The 15825-nt window shown below is 40.7% G+C and overlaps 2 protein-coding genes across 4 annotated transcripts in view; one reads left to right on the forward strand and one right to left on the reverse strand.

Annotated features, from left to right (window-relative positions):
- Positions 1–2342, reverse strand: part of LOC100686288 (zinc finger protein 573) — a 45406-nt gene extending 43064 nt beyond the window's left edge. The window contains 1 exon segment of the mRNA XM_038529187.1: positions 2067–2342. The gene's annotated coding sequence lies outside the window, so the exon portion shown is untranslated.
- ZNF383 (zinc finger protein 383) overlaps positions 1862–15825 on the forward strand; it is an 83073-nt gene continuing 69109 nt past the window's right edge. For 2 of the 3 annotated variants that reach the window (XM_038529185.1, XM_038529186.1), the window contains exon 1: positions 1862–2542. The gene's annotated coding sequence lies outside the window, so the exon portion shown is untranslated. The remainder of the gene's footprint in view (positions 2543–15825) is intronic. The other variant, XM_038529184.1, reaches the window with a different exon arrangement.

Here is a 15825-nt window from a genome sequence, read left to right on the forward strand (position 1 = left end):
AAATATTTTTAAAAATCATAGAGAAAAAACAACAGTTTTTTCATTCTTGTATTTATAACATCTGAACCCTATGCATGTCATGGGAAAGTATTACAAAGGAAACAAATTATACCTACAGTCCTTGCATATCCTTTGGTTGTATCTCCCCAAAACAAACACTTTCATTACCAAGATTCTACTGAAAACAAACACAATACAGTTAAATGGCACTTGTAAATTGCATCAGAGAATGTAATAAAGGTAGAGAGTGTTTGATACACAATAGATGCTTGATGAATGTGGCTACATCACCACCCTACCTTAGTGAACAATTAAAATATTAAATATTAAATATTACTTTATGATGCACTCCTTGCAAAACTTCTCACACTAATACCTTTTTGAGTGGGATTCATATATAATTCATATATAATTTAAATTTTCCCAGGGAATACGGTTGATAAATATGAATATTGCTTAACATTATAGAGTGTAGGGCAGCCAGGGGTGGGGGGGGTGGGGGAGTGGCTCAGTGGTTTAGCGCCACCTTCAGCCCAGGGCATGATCCTTGGAGACCCGGGATAGAGTCCCACGTGGGGCTTCCTGGATGGAGGCTGCTTCTCCCTCTGCCTGTGCGTCTGCCTCTCTCTCCTTGTGTCTCTCATGAATAAATAAATAAATAAAATATTTTTAAAAACATTATAGAGTATATATTTTCCTTAAGTCTAATTCTGTATAAACATAATCTTTTTTCAAAGATTCATTTATTTTAGAGAAAGAGCATGCGCATGAGTGGGGGAGAGATAAACGGAGAGGGAAAAGAAGGGAATCTCAAGCCCACATACTCCAGAGTGTTGAGCTGGACTAGGGGCTCCATCTTACCACTCCTAGATCATGACCTGAGCCAAAACCAAGAGTGGGAGGCTTAACCCATTGAGCTACCCAGGCACCCCTATATAAATATAATATCAACAGCTACATCATATTCAACCATATGGGTTCATCATTAAACATTTCCATAATCCTGAACAAAATGTTTCACATCATTAGAAGCAAGAAAATTGTCCTTGATTCTAACTCCCCCCCAAAAAATCTGAATACTGGGGGGTTCTGTTTACAATAACAATACACAGGAGGATGTGAATGATAACAGAATGAACATGAGAATGTTAATGAGGTTTTACTTCAATATCACCCAATATCCACTGGGAAGAAAGCAGATCATGATTGGGACATTTCAGAAAAAGGAAAGAATGTCCTAAAACCAATAATTTTATGGGGGTGGGGGGACTAGCCCAAACAGTGATTTTTTTTTTTTTTTTTTTGGACGCAACAATTCTTTCCTCCAATTCTTTCCTCCTCATCGGGGTCCTTCTTTTGGGAGAATGGCAGGAGGCAGTAGGGAGTCACAGGATGCCAGGAGCACAGAATGACCTCGTTGTACAACATTCTCTACGTCCATGCCCGCCCTGCTCACACACACACAGATGGAAATGGGACAGCGTGTCATCTGTGTAAAGTTTACAGGAAGTTCCTGATCTCTGGGAACGCCGTGGTTCTGAGACACGTGGCTGCCCCTCAGAGCTCCCATGTAAAGGATTTCCAAGGCGTTCCCGACCTCCAACTTCGTTCTTATGGCCATTCCTCTGTGGCAGCCACAAGCAGCTGTGAGGAGAAGCGGAAGGAAGCGGCCGGGAACCCAGAGCCGTGGGACGAGGACACAACAGAGCCACAACAATCGCCGCACAGGTAAAAAGCACGCAACCAAATCCACGGCGCAACACGTGCACAGCCACGCACGTGCCTCACCCTCACTTCACAATCGCACCTGCTGTAACGGAGGCACCGCTGGGCGCGCGTGCGCAGACAGGAGCACACGCGCTCGCTCGCTCGCCCCCTCGCCCTCTGCCCCTGCGGACCCACAGCACCCTCCTCCGCGGTTCCGGTCACGGTTAACAACTGGCCGCCCCTACCGCGGGCTTCCACGCTTTAAAGCCTGCCTCCCCCAACCCAGGTTAACTTGGTTGTCCAGAGCCCAGCCTGTCGACACCCCGCGCCGCTTACATCCCGAGATGAGCTCAACTCACCGAGCGCACAGCGAGAGAACCGCGCGAAAAAATGGAAAGGAAACCAAAGAGCCGCTGGGCCCGCTGCCCTCTGGGAAATGTTGGAGCCGGCCTGTCCGTGGCCGCGGTGGCTTGTGGGGAAAGCAGCCCGAATCCCAGAAGCCTCACGGAAGCGCTAGGTCGCCCCCGGACCGCCCAGCGCGGGCCCCGTGGGGAGATTGTCTGAGGAGTGCGCCACCCGAGGGCTGGTAACGCCCGCAGGGAAACAGAAGACGGCGCGGTCAGGCTAGAAGGCAGGCAAGGGCACTCCGGAGCTGGCGGCCGTCGGCAGCCGCGGGCCTGAGGGTGCAGAGCCGCAAGGTAGGCTCCGTAGAGCGGCCCCAGGGCCATGCGGGGACTCCGTGCGGTGTCCCCTAAGTAGCGGCAGCCTGGTGGTCACACACGGGAAAGAACCTCTAGGTACTACTCTTCATGTGTACCAGCTGCATTTAATAGTGGTGAGTACGAGTGAGGTAATTTTAATACTTAACGTTCAGATATAGTCAACGCCAACTGAATAATGTAAAAGTGATCTGGTGATAATCTCCTTTTGTTTCGTAATATTGGTTTACGAAGAGTTTTTCCAAGGACAAACATTATATGGTCTCATTCATTTGGGGAATATAAAAATTAGTGAAAGGGAATAAAGAGAAAGGAGAGAAAATGAGTGGAAATATCAGTGAGGGTGACAAAACATGAGAGACACCTAACTCTGGGAAATGAACAAGGGGTAGTGGAAGGGGAAGTGGGGGGGGATGGGGTGACTGGGTGATGGGCACTGAGGGGGGCACTTGGCGGAATGAGCACTGGGTGTTATGCTATATGTTGGCAAATTGAACTCCAATTAAAAATAAAGAAAAATATATAAATAAAGGAGAATATGTGAGAGATAGAGATTTCTATGATGATCATCTCTGACTAATTCTACCCTGATTCTTCCTGAAATTCAGTTAATGTACCTTCACAAAATATGTATTTATTATCCCAATTTGCCTAAGCCAATGTAAATTGTGGTTTCTATCGCTTGAAGATAGGTACGTTGGATATATTTGTGTCTTTTTTAGAAAATCATCAACTTGGTAACAATAATAAAAATAAAATGAACTTTAATCCCCCCAAGAAAACAAAACAAAACGAAGAGCTTTTCCAAGCATAACCAAAGAGAAATGTTATATAAATATTAAGATTTGACTGGATGCTCATTTGTCAGACCCCAACTTAGTTCTCCTTCAGTATTGTGTGTTGGGTGTTCTCCTTTGCCTCTCCATGTAAAAATTTGCTATCAGTCTGTCGATATCCAAAAATAACTTGCAAGGATTTTGTTTAATGTTTTTATGACGAAAGGGTGTTGAATTTTGTCAGATAATTTTCTGATCAATTGAGATAGTCGTGGGTTTTTGTTTTTTTTTTTTCTTTCAGCTCTAACCCTGTTTTTATACAAGAATCATGTTGATGTAGAGCAAGTGTAGAGGTGGGGAAGAATTTTAGGTCTTAGTCTCTCGGTTTGCTGGTGACCCTGAGCTGTGATCTGCACAAGTTCTCCGATCCTTTCCTCCCTCAACCAGTTAGGTGACACAGGAGGACTAGAGGGGCTGGGTATTTCCTTTTCTTCACATTGGTTGGTCCCTGGTGTGGGACCCAAGAAATTCAGAAAATGTCCCCCACCCTGGGCTCTAGATGAATAACAACTGCGGCCTCTAGCCCAAGTCAGTTCCAAGAAAAACCTCAGAGCATGCCCTTAATGGAAAGTTCCATATCAGAATGAAGAACTAAGAGCTTGAGAAACTCCCTGACCCTTACTGGAAATCCCCTAGACCAGCCCATAAAAATCCAGCTGTGACCCACCTCGGGGATCCAAGTCCCTGTTCCGCTGTGACAGGTATACTTGGACCCAAGCTCGAGCTTGTTAACAAACCCTCATGAGCTTGCATCGGTGTCGGCTCCTTGGTGGTGGTTTCTGGGATTCGCAATATTGGGCACAACATTGGTAAATTAGTTCCCCTTGAGGGCAGGTGAGCAACAGAATACCTAAATATTTCAAAAAGGTTAGTTTCCCCTCCCTCTGCTGGGGGAATCTCCTCTGATCTTTATCCTGAGAAAGTGATGGTGTTCTTAGAGGTCAAACTCAAGAAAGTGGGGGCCGGTAAGAGTTTTTAAGTCTGAAGCTGGTCCACACTGTTTTCTAACAGTTTCTAACAACTCATCAATTCCTACCAGTCCCTGGCTCTAGCAGCTTCTTCTTCAGGTTATCTGTGTTTCTCTTTCCCTTTTCTCCAGTTCTCAAGATCATTTGTCTGCCCAGGGACCTCAATTCTCTGTGGGAAATAAGAATTACAAATTTTCAGTTTGCTTAGCTCTTTTCTTGTTATGACAATAGTAGTGATCACTTACAGGCTCTTTCCATTTTGGAGCAAAAAAGCAGAAGTCCTTCTGATTTTTTAATAGTAGCTTCTTTGATGTGTAGTATACATACCTAAAAGCACATATAGTCTAAGTACCCCTGGATGGATTTTCAGAAACTGAATACATTCATTTATTTAACTAATATCCAGGTCAAGAAAGGATATTACCAGCATCCCAAAATATGTCTTCATGCTCTCTTCTGTTTTCTTTTTCATTCTACAAGAATGATCACTATCCAAATTTCTAACAGCAAAGATTGGTTTGGCAATCTTTTTATATCAATGCAATTACACAGTATATACTCTTTTTTAAGTTATTTATTTATTCATGAGAGACAGAGAGAGAGGCAGAGACACAGGCAGAGGGAGAAGCAGGCTCCATGCAGGGAGCCTGACATGGGACGCGGGACCCGATCCCGGATCTCCAGGATTACGCCCTGAGCCAAAGGCAGGCACTAAACCACTGAGCCACCGGGGCCGCCCCACAGTATATACTCTTATGTCTGAATTCTCTTGCTCAGCATTGTGTGATTCACCCGTTGCATGTTGTTGCATGTAGTTCTAGGTTATTTATTGATGCAGGAAATGTTGGGGTTTGGAGCTGACAGCCAAGAAAGAATTCTTGAGACCTCTTCAGTATAAAAAGGTGGTTTTATTAAAGCATGGGAACAGGACCCATGGGCAGAAAGACTTGCACTGGAGTTGTGAGGAGTGACTGATTATACACTTTCAAGTTGGGGGGTGGTTAGGGAGAGCATAAGTCTCTAAGGAATTTTGGAAGCAAGATTCTCAGAACCTTGAGGAGGCTAGCTATTGCTAGGAAAAGGTACCTTATTACTGTCTAGTAAAACCTTAGTCATGAAACCCTTCAGATGTATATTAGTGGGCCATATGCTTGGGGGATGATTGCCAACATATATCTTGGGGGGTAGAGATAAAGGAAGTTTTTAAAGGAATTTTTATATATTAAATAAGACTTACAGGATCCTGGAGGGTTGAACTAAGATTGTGTTTTTGCCCTTAGCAAAACATCCAGATAGTTGAGCTCCTAGAGGAGGGTCACTCTACCTGTTTCAAGGTCTTATCAATGGGCTTTAGGCAGCAAGGAACTTTATTTTTTTTTCTTTTGATTCTCACATCATTTATTCATTTTTGTGTCAAAATATATAACAAGTCACATTTACTTTTCACTTCTGTCAAATGAACAGAGAGAATAAAAAGAGAAAAGATAAGAATGAAAATTGGGTCACTCTCAATCCTGCAGACATTAAAAGGATAATGAAAGGCTTTCATATACAGTTTATATGAATACATTTGAAAATTTATATGAAACAGGCAAATTCCTAGTAATATACAGTAAACCAACTTTGCTGGGGGTTAATAGGCAATGTGAAGAGTCCTACGTAGTAATGAAATTGAATCCATTGCTACAAGCCTTTCCAATAGACAGTTCCAGCTCATGTGACTTCATTCTACCAATGCTTTAAGGAAAAAAACCCACTCATACGGAGTCTCAAGAGAATTGATAAATGTTGGAACTCACTCCAATTTATTTTATGAAGTGACACAAGCATGGATACTTTAACTTTATAAAGACATTCAAGAAAAAAGAAGTTTATAGGTCATCCTCACTGATGAAAATGAATGTACAAAACAAAATAATAAATCCGAGGTGCCTAAGTGGCTTGGTGGGTTAAGCGTCTACCTTTGGTTCAGGTCATAATCCCAGGGTCCTAAAATCAAGCCATGTATCAGGCTTTCTGCTCAGGGAGCCTGCTTCTCCCTCTGCCTACTTGTGCTATCTCTTCAAATGAATGAATGAATGAATAATCTTTTTTTAAAAATCCTACAATAGGGGCAGCCCGGGTGGCACAGCGGTTTAGTGCCACCTTCGGCCCAAGGTGTGATCCTGGAGACCCGGGATCGAGTCCTGCATTGGGCTCCCTGCATGGAGCCTGCTTCTCCCTCTGCCTGTGTCTCTGCCTCTCTCTGTGTCTCTCATGAATAAATAAATAAGGTCTTAAAAAAAATCCTACAATATATGAAAAGGATAATATATCATGACTATGTTGGGAATATTGTCAGAATGCAGAGTAGGTTTAACATTTGAAAATCAGCGTAACTTAGCACATTAATGTAATGAAATAGAATCATCTTATATTATCACACAAATAGATGGAGGAAAGACATTTCATAGAATTTATCCTTTCAGCAAAAACAAAAATGGAACTTCCTCAGTCCCATAAAGGTGTGTCTTAAATTCCTAGAGAAAACAGCTCTTAATGGTAAAAGGTCTCCCTTGGTATCTGAGAATGAGACAAAGATACTTGCTATCAAGCTTTCTATTTAATACTGTAATTGAGATTCTTACTAATTCAGTAAGGTAAGAAAAAAAGGTGCAGTGACTTGAAAGAAAAAAAGTATTATCGTTGTGTTCATAGAAAATCCTAAAGAATATATAAATTATCAATCTTTTCTTTCCTCCATCTTTTTTCATTATTTCCCCCAGAAGCCTTTTAAGATATTTTGCCCCTTGGGACATCTGGGTGGCTCAGCAGATGGGTGTCTGCCTTTGGCTCAGGGCATGATCCTGGAGTCCTGGGATCGAGTCCCACATCGGGCTCCCTGTGGGGAGCTTGCTTCTCCCTGTAGGGAGCCTACTTCTCCCTCTGCCTGTGTCTCTGCCTCTTTCTGTGTCTCTCATGAGTAAATAAATAAAATTTTTTTAAAATAAAAATATAAATAAATTAAATTGTCTAAACTGAAGGAAAGAGAATAAACAGTTTTTAAAAATTAATATTCTCAATTACCTGTAGGATAATATAAAAAAGTTTTGAAGTAATAATAGGTGAAATTTTACAGATCTGTATGAAAATTAATAAGAAATTAAAACACAAATTTATAATTCAAGAATCCCCAAGAAACTCAAGTGGAAAAATATAAAAACCATGCCCCTAGATTCATCATAGTCAAACTACTGAAAACTAAGGACAAATACAGATTAGCGGGTAATCATCAGGGAAAAAAGTATTTTCCCCCTTTTGAAATGTGAGAAAATATAAGCAAAGAAAGCACACAAAGGGTAGGCGGTTATAAAGTTAGGATCCAACCTGAAAAGATACCACATTTTCCCCTATGACTCAGGTTTTTCCACTATAGGCTTTAGGAATTTGAGGGGAGAGACAAGGATGCCCACACTCACCACTTTTGTTCAGTATATTAGAAGTCCCAGCCAAAGGAATTAGGAAAAAGAAATAAAAGACATTCAATTGGAAAGGAAGAAATAAAACTATCACTATTTGCAGATGACATGATTATATATAGAAAACCCTAAAGATTTTGGCACAAAAACTTTTAGAACTAATAAATGAATTTAGTAAAGTTGCAGGACACGATATCAATTTATAAAAATCATTTGCATTTCTATACACTATCAGAAAAATTAAGAAAACAATCCCAATTACAATGATATCAAAAAGAATAAAATACCCTAGGAATAGATTTAACCAAGGAAGTGAAAGACCTGTATAGTGAAAACTGTAAGACATTGATTAAAGAAAATGAAAAAGACTCAAATATACAGAATGATATTCCATGTTCTTGGACTAGAAAAATTAATATTAAAATTTCCATACTACCCAAAGCAATCTACAGATTGAGTGCAGTCCTTATCAAAATTCTAATGGTATTTTTCATAGAAATAGAACAAATGATCCTAAAATTTGTAGGGAATCAAAAGACCCCAAATAGCCAAAGCAATCTTAAGAAAAAGAAAACTGGAGGCATCACAGTTCCTAATTCCAAACTATATTACAAACCTATAGTAATCAAACCTGTATATGGTATTGGCATACAAAAAGACATATAGATCAATGGAACAGATTAGAGTCCAGAAATCTACATGTAAACGGTCAATTAATTTATAACAAAGGAGCCAAGAATATACAATGGGGAAAGGACAGTCTCTTCAATGAATGGTGTTGAGAAAACTAGGCTTCCCCACAAAAGAATGAAATTGGACTACTTTCTTATAATACAATTCTAAAACTCACTCCAAATAACCAAAATAATCTTGGGAAAGAAGAACAAAACTGGAGATATTACACTTCCTGATTTCAAAATATATTTCAAAGCCTTACTAATTAAAACAGTATGGGCTGGTAAAAAGACATATAGACAGACCTTATACATCAAATGATCATAACAGGAAGCCCAGAATTAAATCCACACATATAAGATCAGTTGATCTTCAACAAAGATGGCAAGAATACACAATGGGGAAAGGACAGTCTCCAATAAATTGTGTTAGGAAAAATGGATATCCACATAAGAATGAAATTGGACGTATGTATTACACCATACATATCAACCCAAAATGGATTAAAAACTTAAATTAAGTTCCGAAACTAAAACTAGAAATCATAGAGGAAAAGATTCACAGCATGAATACAATACCAAAAGCATAGGCAACAAAAGCAGAAACAGACCAGTGAGACTGTATCAAATTTAAGTTTCAAGGCACCTGGGTGGCTTAGTGGTTAAATATCTGCTTTCAGCGCAGGTGGGGATCCCAGGGTCCTGGGATTAAGTCCTGCATAAGGCTCCATGCACGGAGCCTGCTTCTCCCTCTCCCTATGTCTCTGTCTCTCTCTCTCTGTCTCTCATGAATAAATAAATAAAATCTTTAAAAAAATAAAAAAAAGTTTACGACAGCAAAAGAAATAATCCACAGAGTGAAAAGCAATCTATGCACTGGAAGAAAATATTTGCAAACCGTATCAGATAAGGAGTTCATCTCTAAGAAAAAAAATATAAGGAAATCCTACAACTTAATAGCAAAACAAAGAAACAAAACCCATCAAATACCTCTATTTAAAAATGGGTTAAGTTTTAAATAAACATTTCTGCAAAGAAGACATAAAAATAGCCAATAGGTATATGAAATCCATGCCAGCAATCTGTTGAGGGTTCCAATTTTTCCACAAACTCATCAACACTATTTTCCTTTTTCTCTTTTTTTTTTTCAAGATTTTATTTATTCATGAGAGATAGAGAGAGGGAGAGACATAGGCAGAGGGAGAAGCAGGCTCCCTGTGGGGAGCCTGATGCAGGACTTGATCCCAGTACCCCAGGATCATGACCTGAGCCAAAGGCACACGCCAAACTACTTAACCACCCAGGTGCCACTCCTTTATCTTTCAAATGGATATCCTAATGGTTACAAAGCTGGTATTTCATTGTGATTTTGATTTGCATTTCTCTAATGATGTTGGGCATTTTTCCATGGGCTATTGCCCATTTGTATATTTACTTTAGAGAAATGTCTTCAAATTCTTTGGTTTTAGATTGTGTTGTTTTTTTATTGTTGAGTTGTAAGTGTTCTTTATATATTCTGGACACTAGACTCAGTATCAGAGAGAGGATTTGAAAATATTGTTCCCATTGTCTTTTCATCTTCTTGATCATGTCCTTAGACTCAAAAAAAGTATTCACTTTTAATGAAGTCCAATTTACCTATTTTTTTGTTTGCATGTGCTTTAGATGTTACCTAAGAAACTGCTGCTTAATTGAAGGTTGCAAAGATTTACATCCATCTATTCTAAGCATAGTCATGTTTTTTTTTTTCCCACATACAACTATGTTTCTTTCCAGTGTCCTCCTACCCCCTCAAAACTGATTGCCCCAGACATGTTCTTCAACTTCACTGAGTTGTCCACGGGACCAGGAAAGATTTCTTGGATCATCTTAACCAGGCCTCTGGGTAGGAGGATATTTGTTGAACTTCTGCCATCCATCCTCTCTTAAATATTCCTTAGGTTCTAGACTCAAATTTGCTGGCTTCAGTTTCCATCTCTACCTTTGACTAAGCTCTGTGACTTTGAGTGAACCACTGACCTAGGTCTGTATTGCTTACAGTGTCATCTGAGTACCTACAGTATCACTATCACTTGAGAGAGAACCTCTAAGAAATTCAGATTCTTAGTCCCCAGCCCACATTTCCTGAATCAGAAACCGGTGGTGGGGCCCAGAAATCTATGTATTAAAAAGTCATCCAGATAATTTGGATATGAGTAGTGAGGACCAATATCAGTTTTCTCAGCTATAACTTTTTAAAATATCCTGGAGAACCCCAAAATAATATGGTTCTTCCTGTGCGCATCCTCTTTATGCCATCTCACAGTTTAAACAGCTTGGGGAGTTCCCTTTGCCCTCAACGTTCACTGTGAAATTTCTGTGTTTCAAGTTTAGTAATTGTAGGCCCTCCTACTGCTGGTGAGGGAATTCTCAACAGGATAAGAAACAGAAAATGTCCTTTCATCTCTATAGCTTCCAGAGCAACATATGATTACCAATGTCAAGAAAGCAACCATGTCCATGTTGTGCCAACAAAACAGTATCAGGAAGCATCTCGCTATGGGAGGTTAATGCTATTTTCCAGTGTGTGTTACCCCTAATCTCTGAACTGCTTCTGACCTTGACCTTCTGCCTTCCCTGCCTCAGGAATAATGGGTCAAATCAGAACTGCATTCTCTCCAGGGTGTGAATACTTGTGAATCTCCTTTGCAAAGCATTAGGATGACTTTAGCACCTCCCCTTCTTGTACCCACAAGAGGTAAAATAAGTTAAAATGATTCTGCTTACTTTGTGTATAAAGTAGGTAGAGGAGTTCCTGAGCATTAAGATGAACTGATGGTGTTGGGAATCAGCAGTGCTAGCAAAAGATGCTCACTATAGAATGTAGTCATTCTAAGGAAGGCCTGATTGTCAGGAAGAGAAGATAAGCCTCCCAATCCTCAGCTAGCTACTCTAGTTTAAAGCTCTCTCCTGTGTTTATTTTTTTTTAATAAAGATTTTATTTATTCATGAGAGACAAAGAGAGAGAGAGAGAGAGAGAGAGGCAGAGACACAGGCAGAGGGAGAAGCATGTAGGGAGCCCGATGTGGGACTCCATCTCCAGGATCACGCCCTGGACTGAAGGCGGCACTAAACCGCTGAGCCACCCGGGGCTGACGTGTGTGTGTGTGTGTGTGTGTGTTTAAGGATTTTAGTTATATATTTGACAGAGAGAGCACAATCAAGGGGAGTGGAAGAGGGAGAAGCAGGTTTCCTGCTGAGCAGGAAGCCAGATGTGGAGCCCTTAGAGAGCATGAGCAGGGTGAGGAGGGGCAGAGGGAAAAGCAGATTCCCCACTGAACAGGGAGCCTGACATGTGGCTTGATGCCGGTACTCCAGGATCATGACCTGAGCCAAAGACAAATGTTTAACTCAGTCACCCAGGCGCCCCTGTATCTCCTGGTTTTAAATACTTAAGAAGAATAAAAATGATTCTGTGGAGTTTCCAGCTTGTCCAAGGAGATAATTTATTCTGCAGTTGGAATGAGTGCTTCTTCCAATGGGAACTGAGTTACAAAGTGGGAAATACAAGGGTTTCCTAAACCAAAGGCAATACCAATCTTTCTGATGCTAAAGCTATATAATCAGAAATACTGTCTACCACCTGATAGTTATATTTAGCACCACAGATTTCAAAGAAAAGGAGTGTCCTTTGGAGAGTGTTATGGACTGAACTGTGTCCCTCTAAAATTCATATGTTGAAGCTCTAACTTGCAAAGTGACTGTTTTTGGCCACAGAGATTTTAGGAGGCCAATAATGGCTAAATGAGGTCATAAGAATGGAGTTCTAACCCAATAGGATTGGTAGGTAGCCTTATAAGAGGAGGAGGGGCAGGATCACTCTTTCTCCATGCACATGCACCAAGGAAACACCATATGAGGACACAATGAGAAGGCAGCCAGGTAGGAAGTGAGCCCTCATCAGAACCCATTAAAGCGGTCACCCTGATTTTGGACCTTCCAGGCTTTAGAACTGTGAGAAAATAAATTTCTATTGTTTAATCCACTCACCCAGTCTATGTTATATTGTTATAGCCGGCAGAGCTAAGACAGAGGAGACTTTGATTAATAGGACCCCATAGAGCTACTACTCTTTCTGTTGACTTCATGGGTCACTAAATGTTGACATGAAGCTTAGATAGGGAAAGACACACAGGTCACAGTATATGAAGAAATGAAGCCAAACCATTTAAGACTGAAGTGTTAATCACTCTTATAGAGGCATAGTTATAATATTAAGATAATAATGACGTTAATGATTTATTATTTCTGTGGGATGCAGTAGGGTTATAGGAATGAACAGCCTATTCAGAGAGAAGTATTACAACCACACTATAGTAAAAACCAAAGTATAATTATATAGACTATAATTAAGACCATAAATGATTATACTCATGATGGCCTTTGAAGGACAGCATTGCATGGGGATTAATATAATGTATCTTGTAGCTAAATAACTTGGCTTTGAATCCTCCTGTGCTTACTAGCTTTTTACCTTGGGCAAGTTCCTTTACTTCTCTAGGACTCATGTTCTTCATCTGTGAAATAGGAATAATAATCAGCTCATCTTAAGCATTGTTGTGTGGATTGATTTGTTATAAAGTGCCTAGAATAGGGACTGGTGCATTCAGATGCTTTTTTTATTTTTTATTTTTATTTTAAAATTTTTTTTAAAAGATTTTATTTATTCATTCATGAGAGACACAGAGAGAGAGAGAGAGAGGCAGAGACACAGGCAGAGGGAGAAGCAGGCTCCATGCAGGGAGCCCGATGTGGGAATTGATCCTGGGACTCCAGGATCACGCCTTGGGCCAAAGGCAGGCGCCAAACCGCTGAGCCAGGATCCCCCTGGATGTTTAAATGAAATTGCTGCCATCATTATCATCATCATCATCAATCACTATTAGCACTGTGTACTGGGTTCTGTCATTTAAGCCTGGTAATATATGGACTTTCCCCTCTGGTTTACAAGATTGTTATGACTCCTAATAGTAGTATCAGTTGTAATGATAATATAATGTAAATGCAAATAATCACAATGTTTGTGTGGTAGCCAGTCTCCAAGATTTCCCTTAATGATATCTTGCTTCCAGATATTTACCTCTTCCACAATGAATAGGATTGACCAAAAATCAAATATATAACAAATTCAGCCACCATTATTTGTGAATACACTGAAAAGCCCTATGCCCATGTAATGAGGAATGAAGGCCTGCCAAAAGTCATGTGAGTTGGCTTGGAATTAGATCCCGCAAGCCTCAATCAGCTTTCAGATGATTGCAACTCTAGACAATATCTTGACTATAACCTCATGAGTGTTCCTAAGCCAGAACCACCTAGCTAAGCTATTCCCAGATTTCTGGCCCTCAGAAACTGAGAGAATAAATGTTTATTGTTGTTTTAAGCCCTAGGTTTTGGGTAGCTTGTTACATAGTGATAAATAATGTAGTCAGCAGCACATTATAAACCTGCCATTTTCCAGAGTGTAATGGAACATACCATCGGTTCTCAGAATTGACATTAATTATAGTCTTATCTTTTTACATAATTTCTCCACTTAACATGGACCTGGAACTCATGACCCTGAGATGAAGTGTCATATTCTCTACCAACTGTGCCAACCAGGCACCCCAATTATGGTCATTACCTTAATGTAATTAAAATTATCGTATTAAAGTAGTACTTACATTGTCCTATTTCACAGAAGGAAACAGAACACCAGTTTTTGTTTTAATAGCAATGCCCATTATAATAAATATTAAAATAGCAGTCATAATATTGTTAAAGGAATAACCTAATTGAGCTCATATCATGGAGGGGGGAAAGAACTTCACCTTTAGAAGTGAAGTTTGCATTATATTAACACAATGATAGCAAACACAGACCTGAAGGTGGCAGAAAGCAAAAGGGATACAGGATTTCCCTAGCATCAGAGTTTGTGTTATTCATTATATCTTAATAATTATAGGTATAGTATAAATAATGACAAATTTTTTTTAATTCTTTTTTTTAAAATTTATTTATTTATGATAGTCACAGAGAGAGAGAGAGAGAGAGGCAGAGACACAGGCAGAGGGAGAAGCAGGCTCCATGCACCGGGAGCCCGATGTGGGATTCGATCCCGGGTCTCCAGGATCGCGCCCTGGGCCAAAGGCAGGCGCCAAACCGCTGCGCCACCCAGGGATCCCCCAAATTTTGATATAAATTATTTAATTATACTTCAGTAATACAATCAATATAATTATGGAATTGTGTAAATGGTTAAAAACTGGTATGGTATTGCGTACAGTATAGTATGATGTATGGCATAGGAAGTGGGGTGGGGTATAATATAATTAGGTAATAGTCACACCAGCACCAGTACCCCAATTGATGGCTGAGGGTGGAGGGCCCTATCCTATTAGGGCAAGCGGCCATGGCAATCGTGACTTTAACCCACACCTGCCTAGGGTCAACACCTGCCACATTGTGTCATATTTATTGTCCAGCACGGTGCCTGGGGCTGGAAAGCCTTAGCCCTACTACCTTCCTCTTGTCCCCAGGGTTTCATATCCAGTGGTGGTTCTTCGAGGAGGTAGGGCAGACCCATGGGATGATGGCGTACAGAAGTGATGAGGTAGACATTGACAGCCCCTGCCTGTCAGTTCCCTACTATTGTCCCTCTCCACTCTACATGGCCTGCCCACTGCAACTAGGAGGCTGAGTAAGGAAACAACATATCATTGATATTGGGGACAATGGAGGATATAGGTCAGATACACTGGGGAGGGGAAGGATGGAGTGGTTGAGGTTGGATGAGGAAGGATTAGGGCTTAAGTGTTCTGAGGTATGGGGAGGGGCATTAACTCTTGAATTAGAGGACATGTAACCAACCTACTGTCCCTCCCTCACCGCCACATCATGAGTTTAGCTCACTCCATGTGGGGCATTTGGTCAGCCTTGATGCTATTGCTATTACTATCATTCACTATATGGAGGGGTTCCTAGGTGGCTCAGTCAGTTGAGCATCTGACTCTTGGTTTCAGCTCAGGCCATGGGATCGAGCCCCACCTCAGGTTCCATGCTCAGTGGGGAGTCTGCTTGAAGAATCTTTCCCTCTGCCCCTCCCCCACTTGAACATGCTTGCTTTCTAAAATGAATGAATAAATCTAAAAAAAAAATTATACGAAGTGTCTAATTTGTGCCAGTGCTATGTTGGGTGCCTTGGACACAGCAGGAACAAGACAAAGTCTGAGCATCATGAGATTGACAGTCTAGTGGGGAGTAATGAATGATAAACCAAACCCAGAAATACTTAGTATCAGGTCAGATGGTGGTACTTGCAACGCAAATACAGTACAAAATAGGAAGTTGATCACAAGAAGTGTTATTTCACATACAATGGTTGGAGGGGGGTGTCACAGAGGGTTGTCCAAAGAATGGAAAGGACTGCAAGCTGCATGGGC

This window comes from Canis lupus, chromosome 1, assembly GCF_011100685.1.
Source record: "Canis lupus familiaris isolate Mischka breed German Shepherd chromosome 1, alternate assembly UU_Cfam_GSD_1.0, whole genome shotgun sequence".
NCBI lineage: Eukaryota > Metazoa > Chordata > Mammalia > Carnivora > Canidae > Canis > Canis lupus.